Here is an 8,777-nt window from a genome sequence, read left to right on the forward strand (position 1 = left end):
CACTTGTTCTATAACTATTAAAGAGCTTCTCGGTGTTTCAATAAATGAACAAAATGCAAGACCTGACAATGTATGTACTGTGTGCGTCAAGTATTGCAAATCTCAATTTAATATTCCGAAATATCGATCTATGCACTGTAATTTACGCCAAAGCTCATTGATCGTACAAACCTTATTTAGAGTTCTGCAAAATAACATTGCATTTAAGATCATACTTCACAGGATCATTTCTGTAGTATATCTTGACTTGTTTCCCACCAGAAACTTGTCTCCTTTCAACCCACGATGACGAGTTAAGACGCTGGTTTCTGAGCGTGAAACAGGCTGTGAGTGTAGCTGTCTCGACAGCATCAAACACAGTCATTGAGGACCGTTTCCGTTAAATCCATGTGAAATAGCGGAAGGAAACTAGCGTGTTCAGAGTGGTTGAGATGATAAAACAAATTTAAATTCTTGAAAATCTAAAGAGATACATCTTAATAATAATTCCAGGTATTCGTGTCCTTAAATCATCTGCTTGTATGGCAAAATAAATTGTGAAAGTGAGGTTGGTCAATTTGAGGATGTGTCATGACTTTATGATCGTATTGCATTCTTTTAGTTATTGTTATTTAATCATGATTAATTATCGTTCAGAGCTTTTGTCGTCAGGTGGCGTGGCAAAGCCATATTCTGAAAAAAAAAGGACCTAGTGTGATAACGAGAGTAAAATTTGCAACGCCTTCAGCGTAAATTGTATCTCCCTTAATACAGTATGAGCATAATAAAACAAATGAAAATGAACTTTATAAGCATCAAGTGGTCGCGTCTGGAAAAATGAACAACTCAATATTTTATAGCATTTCTTGAATGTTTTGAGTGATATGAGTATTCTTCGTACACCACCGGAAATGTGTTGAACCTCAGTGGTTATTTTGGGCAGTAATCCTTGTAACATTATCGCTTCTCGGCCTTTTGGCTAAGATCAAAGTGTAGTATCTGTTCTTATCAGCTTAATATCTGATACGGGTTCAAATGGACCCCAGAATATTAAACTGATTTTTGGCATACGGTGGGAATACAGTGCTTGCACTGCTCCCGCCACGGGTTGACCCGGTATTGCAGTACCTCCGGGATCGGCTCACCCTCTATGAGGGAGAACATATTGAATAAAACAGAAATTGTCTTAGCACCGTATAATAAAAGACCATGTATAATTGCAAAACTGTCATGTAGACATGTTTGTAATTTTTTCTAATTGTATTTTTTTCGTAATATCAAGAAAAGCATAAAAAAATACGTACTTGATTGTGTTAACTAATTAGTACTGTTCATCTTTCGATGTGATGTTTTTTTTTAAAATATGAAGATGCGTGTATTTTCATATGAAAAGTCGATTTTCTTATTTTCTTATTTGCCAATTGGACGACCAAATGAAAAAAAACAAGCAATTTGTTTCTTGAAAAGTATTTGCAAAGATCAAGACCATGAAATAAATACTGAGCTTTATTTACTATATTTTGCTCGAGTTCGTAATTCAAGTCGATGAAAGAAAGTGGGTGGTATTCTCTAAACGTCAGTCAAATACTTGAACACTCTTTGTCAATATTGTTCTGCTGTATACAAAGTATTAAACAAAGTGAAAAAGCATCCACAATCATACTTACCTGGCTCAGAGGCAACCATGATCACCAAGGTGGTTCCTCCAGGGCGAGGCCTTTCCATTGCACTAAGGATGGGCTGACCCTTGCGATTAATCCAAATGTGATTAACTCGGGAGTACAATTTTTGGTAGTGGGGGACTGCGTTCGCGCCGTTCCCTGAACACACTATAAATGTAAGAAAAATTCTTGTCATCTGCCGGAAGTTGAACTAAATCTGGTCCCGTTAGTAAACGGTAGGGTTGACCGCTTGGGAATACGCGAAGCATCAGATTTTCTTTCTGGGAAGAAACAACAAAGTAATGAAATTCATGTTTAGCTACTTTAATATAAATCATCATGGCCAATGGATTGGCCGTGATCGTCTAGTGGTTAGGACCCTACGTTGTGGTACCTACTAGATATGAATCCGTAGTAACCCAGGTTCGAATCCTGGTCACGGCACTGAAAACTGATTTTTCACGTCAACACGCAGATTAACTATAAATTTTGTTTGGTTGGAAAGTAATGCTCGCTCACTTCAATAGTTCATAATGTGAAAAACAATTTGGAATGAAAACCTGAAATTCCCCCTCCCTTTTTTTGTGTGTGCAGGAAGTTGTTGAAATGTATGGAAGAAAAATACACATTTACAGAATTTCAAGTATTTGACCCGATATTAAGACAAAAATTATTTCATGTATGTAATGAACTGTCCCCTGTTGGTATTAGTCCAATGGGAGATGGAAATTAAAATTTGCCTAGGGTAATCTAAATGAATATTTCTGAACGAAATTGTTGGTCCAACACGTCCAAGCAGAACGAATTCAGCAAATGCTTAAGTAGACTTGCTTTTCTGATTATAATTTAGCTTTGCGCAGTGGCAATATCATAACCAATGAGGGTCTCCCGAGGTGTGATTATTGCTAGTTGAAAACTTTAACCAATACCCCGCCACGATGAAGTGAAATAATCTTTGTCGTCGGCAATTTTTGATAGCTCCATCAGGAGCATTTCAGCGTACAAGAAAAAAAAAATTACAGTCAGTTAGAAAAATTGGAGTGTTGCATAGTGTGTTTATAACATTAAACGGTGAAAGTGAAATCGTATAAGTGATTTTTGTTTCCATTTAGTTGGTATTGCACGTCAGACAAGGCTGATTAATTCGTTCGCTGAAGGCCATTAATATCAGTCAGTTGGAACATTGTGAACACGGGGAAAATATTTGAAAAGGTGATTCCAAATGACAAGGTGAAAAGATTCCACCATGTTTAAAGGGGAAGTTCAATAAATTGTTAACCGCTGTAGGGTGAATGTCGGGGTAAACATCTGATCCCACCACCTACGTGTTGGGCTTGTACCATAAAGATCGTTCATTTTTTTCAAAAATAACACTGCGCACAACTGTTTCGTTCAAAAACATGTTAACGAGCTTTATACATGATATTTACTTTAAAATAACTGTACCCATTGATAAAGAATTGCACAAGGATTTTGATATGTAAACGCATGTTTCGAAAAAAAACCTTACAAGCGCACTTCAAAATTTTGAAATGAATATAAATACAAGGCATACCACTGTTATTTACTCTGGTTTCTAATCAATACCCGGATAAATCTTTCGCCTTTTACTAAAGATTTCCGTGGTTAGGAGCATTGATGAGTCTATATGACTTATTTTTTTAACGCCCGGTCTTCTGATTGGGCACTTTGAATAAATGAAAAATTAAAAACGTCTGTATGCGGAAACAAAGATATTCTACTACTACATACTGACAACATTTGTAAAATGACAAACTGATAGTTTTTCGGTGGTTTTGGTAAGATTAGTGTGTATTTCAAAAAGATAAATCTCAAGCACAAGTAATAGATTAGAGGCGAATATGGTCGGGTAATTGCGTCTAGTTTAATGTCAACGGCCATACCACATAGAACTCACCCGGTCTCGTCAGCTCCCGGAAGTTAAGCTATGTCGGGTCCCGTTAGTACTTGGATGGGTGACCGCTTGGGAATACGGGATGCTGTTGGCATGGAATTATTTTATTTTTGTGAATCCAATTGAATTGAAGTGCTTCCCAAGATGGGTGATACTACATGGACTACAATGTATTATTTTGGCATTAGTTGAAAATGGAAGGAACGTATTTTTTACTGGATATTGCCTACTAGACGTCCTCCAACCTCTTTGTTGCTGAAAGATATTTGAAACGCCGTGCGCGAAGCGCACGGCACAGCCGAGAGGCTACTAGACGTCCTCCAACCTCTTTGTTGCTGAAAGATATTTGAAACGCCGTGCGCGAAGCGCACGGCACAGCCGAGAGGCTTGTACGTTGGTGGTTTCTTCGGGCAGCTCTATCTAATCTCTCTGGCTCTGAGATCCTTATGCAACGCAAGCTAAGTAAAGCGCGAAGCGCACGGCACAGCCGAGAGGCTTGTACGTTGGTGGTTTCTTCGGGCAGCTCTATCTAATCTCTCTGACTCTGAGATCCTTATGCAACGCAAGCTAAGTAAGGGAAGCAATCGTTAGCCTTATGACACTTGGATTGTTGGCTCATTGATCGGACATCCCCGGAACGAGAAAATTAAAAATGACAGTTAGCCAAAAATAGTGGCGTTTGGAAATATTATCAAATTTTATATTCGGTTGTCCATTGACAAATGTACTTATATGTCCTCGTTTTAACGTACAGCCGAGAGGCTTGTACGTTGGTGGTTTCTTCGGGCAGCTCTATCTAATCTCTCTGGCTCTGAGATCCTTATGCAACGCAAGCTAAGTAAAGCGCGAAGCGCACGACACAGCCGAGAGGCTTGTACGTTGGTGGTTTCTTCGGGCAGCTCTATCTAATCTCTCTGACTCTGAGATCCTTATGCAACGCAAGCTAAGTAAGGGAAGCAATCGTTAGCCTTATGACACTTGGATTGTTGGCTCATTGATCGGACATCCCCGGAACGAGAAAATTAAAAATGACAGTTAGCCAAAAATAGTGGCGTTTGGAAATATTATCAAATTTTATATTCGGTTGTCCATTGACAAATGTACTTATATGTCCTCGTTTTAACGTACAGCCGAGAGGCTTGTACGTTGGTGGTTTCTTCGGGCAGCTCTATCTAATCTCTCTGGCTCTGAGATCCTTATGCAACGCAAGCTAAGTAAAGCGCGAAGCGCACGGCACAGCCGAGAGGCTTGTACGTTGGTGGTTTCTTCGGGCAGCTCTATCTAATCTCTCTGACTCTGAGATCCTTATGCAACGCAAGCTAAGTAAGGGAAGCAATCGTTAGCCTTATGACACTTGGATTGTTGGCTCATTGATCGGACATCCCCGGAACGAGAAAATTAAAAATGACAGTTAGCCAAAAATAGTGGCGTTTGGAAATATTATCAAATTTTATATTCGGTTGTCCATTGACAAATGTACTTATATGTCCTCGTTTGTTTGGCTAAGGTTGGTGTGTATTTCGAACAGAAAGTACAGCCGAGAGGCTACTAGACGTCCTCCAACCTCTTTGTTGCTGAAAGATATTTGAAACGCCGTGCGCGAAGCGCACGGCACAGCCGAGAGGCTTGTACGTTGGTGGTTTCTTCGGGCAGCTCTATCTAATCTCTCTGGCTCTGAGATCCTTATGCAACGCAAGCTAAGTAAAGCGCGAAGCGCACGGCACAGCCGAGAGGCTTGTACGTTGGTGGTTTCTTCGGGCAGCTCTATCTAATCTCTCTGACTCTGAGATCCTTATGCAACGCAAGCTAAGTAAGGGAAGCAATCGTTAGCCTTATGACACTTGGATTGTTGGCTCATTGATCGGACATCCCCGGAACGAGAAAATTAAAAATGACAGTTAGCCAAAAATAGTGGCGTTTGGAAATATTATCAAATTTTATATTCGGTTGTCCATTGACAAATGTACTTATATGTCCTCGTTTGTTTGGCTAAGGTTGGTGTGTATTTCGAACAGAAAGTAAGCAAGCATTAGAACTAGATTTAGAGGCGAATATGGTCGGGTAATGGCGACTGAATTGATGTCAACGGCCACACCACATAGAACTCACCCGGTCTCGTCAGCTCCCGGAAGTTAAGCTATGTCGGGTCCCGTTAGTACTTGGATGGGTGACCGCTTGGGAATACGGGATGCTGTTGGCATGGTGTAATTTTATTTTTGCTCCCCAAGTTAGATGAGACATGGAATATAATGTATTCTTTAGGTATTAGTTGAAAAGGGTATTGCTGGGACTTTGATTAATGATACCATATATTGTAGAACGCATGTTTGTTTGATCTCGGTAGTTTTAACGACAAAAAAAAAGATAGAGGTTTGGCTATTTTGTTGAGGCTGTTGCATGACGCCCACTCACTGGCACGATCCCACTACTGCCGAACACGGGAACTTTTGGCTGCTAGGTTTCCCTCCTGACCCACTACGCTCCTCCTTAGCTAACCTGCACCTACTAGATTCCTCTAGCAGATCCATGCTGATGTCAAGCTTAGTGCGGGCACCTGATCAACATGCGGTATCACGAAACAGGGCTCCTAAACTCAAGCCATCCACTCTACCAAGCCTCCCCGAAGCAGGATTATAGGTGCACGCCAAACACCCAGCTGATAAATGGGCTCTCAATCGATAATACATTACTGTAATAAATTGATTTGATGAGCACGCGGATTCTTTATTGTGTCCAAAATTGGTCTCGTCACTTGTTCTATAACTATTAAAGAGCTTCTCGGTGTTTCAATAAATGAACAAAATGCAAGACCTGACAATGTATGTACTGTGTGCGTCAAGTATTGCAAATCTCAATTTAATATTCCGAAATATCGATCTATGCACTGTAATTTACGCCAAAGCTCATTGATCGTACAAACCTTATTTAGAGTTCTGCAAAATAACATTGCATTTAAGATCATACTTCACAGGATCATTTCTGTAGTATATCTTGACTTGTTTCCCACCAGAAACTTGTCTCCTTTCAACCCACGATGACGAGTTAAGACGCTGGTTTCTGAGCGTGAAACAGGCTGTGAGTGTAGCTGTCTCGACAGCATCAAACACAGTCATTGAGGACCGTTTCCGTTAAATCCATGTGAAATAGCGGAAGGAAACTAGCGTGTTCAGAGTGGTTGAGATGATAAAACAAATTTAAATTCTTGAAAATCTAAAGAGATACATCTTAATAATAATTCCAGGTATTCGTGTCCTTAAATCATCTGCTTGTATGGCAAAATAAATTGTGAAAGTGAGGTTGGTCAATTTGAGGATGTGTCATGACTTTATGATCGTATTGCATTCTTTTAGTTATTGTTATTTAATCATGATTAATTATCGTTCAGAGCTTTTGTCGTCAGGTGGCGTGGCAAAGCCATATTCTGAAAAAAAAAGGACCTAGTGTGATAACGAGAGTAAAATTTGCAACGCCTTCAGCGTAAATTGTATCTCCCTTAATACAGTATGAGCATAATAAAACAAATGAAAATGAACTTTATAAGCATCAAGTGGTCGCGTCTGGAAAAATGAACAACTCAATATTTTATAGCATTTCTTGAATGTTTTGAGTGATATGAGTATTCTTCGTACACCACCGGAAATGTGTTGAACCTCAGTGGTTATTTTGGGCAGTAATCCTTGTAACATTATCGCTTCTCGGCCTTTTGGCTAAGATCAAAGTGTAGTATCTGTTCTTATCAGCTTAATATCTGATACGGGTTCAAATGGACCCCAGAATATTAAACTGATTTTTGGCATACGGTGGGAATACAGTGCTTGCACTGCTCCCGCCACGGGTTGACCCGGTATTGCAGTACCTCCGGGATCGGCTCACCCTCTATGAGGGAGAACATATTGAATAAAACAGAAATTGTCTTAGCACCGTATAATAAAAGACCATGTATAATTGCAAAACTGTCATGTAGACATGTTTGTAATTTTTTCTAATTGTATTTTTTTCGTAATATCAAGAAAAGCATAAAAAAATACGTACTTGATTGTGTTAACTAATTAGTACTGTTCATCTTTCGATGTGATGTTTTTTTTTTAAAATATGAAGATGCGTGTATTTTCATATGAAAAGTCGATTTTCTTATTTTCTTATTTGCCAATTGGACGACCAAATGAAAAAAAACAAGCAATTTGTTTCTTGAAAAGTATTTGCAAAGATCAAGACCATGAAATAAATACTGAGCTTTATTTTACTATATTTTGCTCGAGTTCGTAATTCAAGTCGATGAAAGAAAGTGGGTGGTATTCTCTAAACGTCAGTCAAATACTTGAACACTCTTTGTCAATATTGTTCTGCTGTATACAAAGTATTAAACAAAGTGAAAAAGCATCCACAATCATACTTACCTGGCTCAGAGGCAACCATGATCACCAAGGTGGTTCCTCCAGGGCGAGGCCTTTCCATTGCACTAAGGATGGGCTGACCCTTGCGATTAATCCAAATGTGATTAACTCGGGAGTACAATTTTTGGTAGTGGGGGGACTGCGTTTCGCGCCGTTCCCTGAACACACTATAAATGTAAGAAAAATTCTTGTCATCTGCCGGAAGTTGAACTAAATCTGGTCCCGTTAGTAAACGGTAGGGTTGACCGCTTGGGAATACGCGAAGCATCAGATTTTCTTTCTGGGAAGAAACAACAAAGTAATGAAATTCATGTTTAGCTACTTTAATATAAATCATCATGGCCAATGGATTGGCCGTGATCGTCTAGTGGTTAGGACCCTACGTTGTGGTACCTACTAGATATGAATCCGTAGTAACCCAGGTTCGAATCCTGGTCACGGCACTGAAAACTGATTTTTCACGTCAACACGCAGATTAACTATAAATTTTGTTTTGGTTGGAAAGTAATGCTCGCTCACTTCAATAGTTCATAATGTGAAAAACAATTTGGAATGAAAACCTGAAATTCCCCCTCCCTTTTTTTTGTGTGTGCAGGAAGTTGTTGAAATGTATGGAAGAAAAATACACATTTACAGAATTTTCAAGTATTTGACCCGATATTAAGACAAAAATTATTTTCATGTATGTAATGAACTGTCCCCTGTTGGTATTAGTCCAATGGGAGATGGAAATTAAAATTTGCCTAGGGTAATCTAAATGAATATTTCTGAACGAAATTGTTGGTCCAACACGTCCAAGCAGAACGAATTCAGCAAATGCTTAAGTAG

At 39.3% G+C, this 8,777-nt stretch overlaps 10 non-coding genes across 10 annotated transcripts; all 10 read left to right on the forward strand.

Moving 5' to 3' along the window:
* Window positions 1-205: 205 nt before the first annotated feature.
* LOC124319118 lies at window positions 206-427 on the forward strand. The gene has a single exon (XR_006912812.1). It is a non-coding gene; the product is annotated as a small nucleolar RNA U3 (small nucleolar RNA).
* A 511-nt stretch (window positions 428-938) lies between these two features.
* LOC124319101 lies at window positions 939-1,129 on the forward strand. The gene has a single exon (XR_006912797.1). It is a non-coding gene; the product is annotated as a U2 spliceosomal RNA (small nuclear RNA).
* A 509-nt stretch (window positions 1,130-1,638) lies between these two features.
* On the forward strand, window positions 1,639-1,802 carry LOC124319098. The gene has a single exon (XR_006912794.1). It is a non-coding gene; the product is annotated as a U1 spliceosomal RNA (small nuclear RNA).
* A 686-nt stretch (window positions 1,803-2,488) lies between these two features.
* LOC124319123 lies at window positions 2,489-2,630 on the forward strand. The gene has a single exon (XR_006912818.1). It is a non-coding gene; the product is annotated as a U4 spliceosomal RNA (small nuclear RNA).
* Window positions 2,631-3,204: 574 nt separating this feature from the next.
* LOC124319127 lies at window positions 3,205-3,327 on the forward strand. Its single transcript, XR_006912821.1, has one exon. It is a non-coding gene; the product is annotated as a U5 spliceosomal RNA (small nuclear RNA).
* Window positions 3,328-3,530: 203 nt separating this feature from the next.
* LOC124319107 lies at window positions 3,531-3,649 on the forward strand. Its single transcript, XR_006912802.1, has one exon. It is a non-coding gene; the product is annotated as a 5S ribosomal RNA (ribosomal RNA).
* A 1,987-nt stretch (window positions 3,650-5,636) lies between these two features.
* Window positions 5,637-5,755, forward strand: LOC124319096. The gene has a single exon (XR_006912791.1). It is a non-coding gene; the product is annotated as a 5S ribosomal RNA (ribosomal RNA).
* Window positions 5,756-6,509: 754 nt separating this feature from the next.
* LOC124319119 lies at window positions 6,510-6,731 on the forward strand. The gene has a single exon (XR_006912813.1). It is a non-coding gene; the product is annotated as a small nucleolar RNA U3 (small nucleolar RNA).
* Window positions 6,732-7,242: 511 nt separating this feature from the next.
* LOC124319102 lies at window positions 7,243-7,433 on the forward strand. The gene has a single exon (XR_006912798.1). It is a non-coding gene; the product is annotated as a U2 spliceosomal RNA (small nuclear RNA).
* A 511-nt stretch (window positions 7,434-7,944) lies between these two features.
* LOC124319099 lies at window positions 7,945-8,110 on the forward strand. Its single transcript, XR_006912795.1, has one exon. It is a non-coding gene; the product is annotated as a U1 spliceosomal RNA (small nuclear RNA).
* Window positions 8,111-8,777: the final 667 nt, after the last annotated feature.

The sequence above is a fragment of the Daphnia pulicaria genome, unplaced genomic scaffold (genome assembly GCF_021234035.1).
Source record: "Daphnia pulicaria isolate SC F1-1A unplaced genomic scaffold, SC_F0-13Bv2 h1tg000127l, whole genome shotgun sequence".
NCBI lineage: Eukaryota > Metazoa > Arthropoda > Branchiopoda > Diplostraca > Daphniidae > Daphnia > Daphnia pulicaria.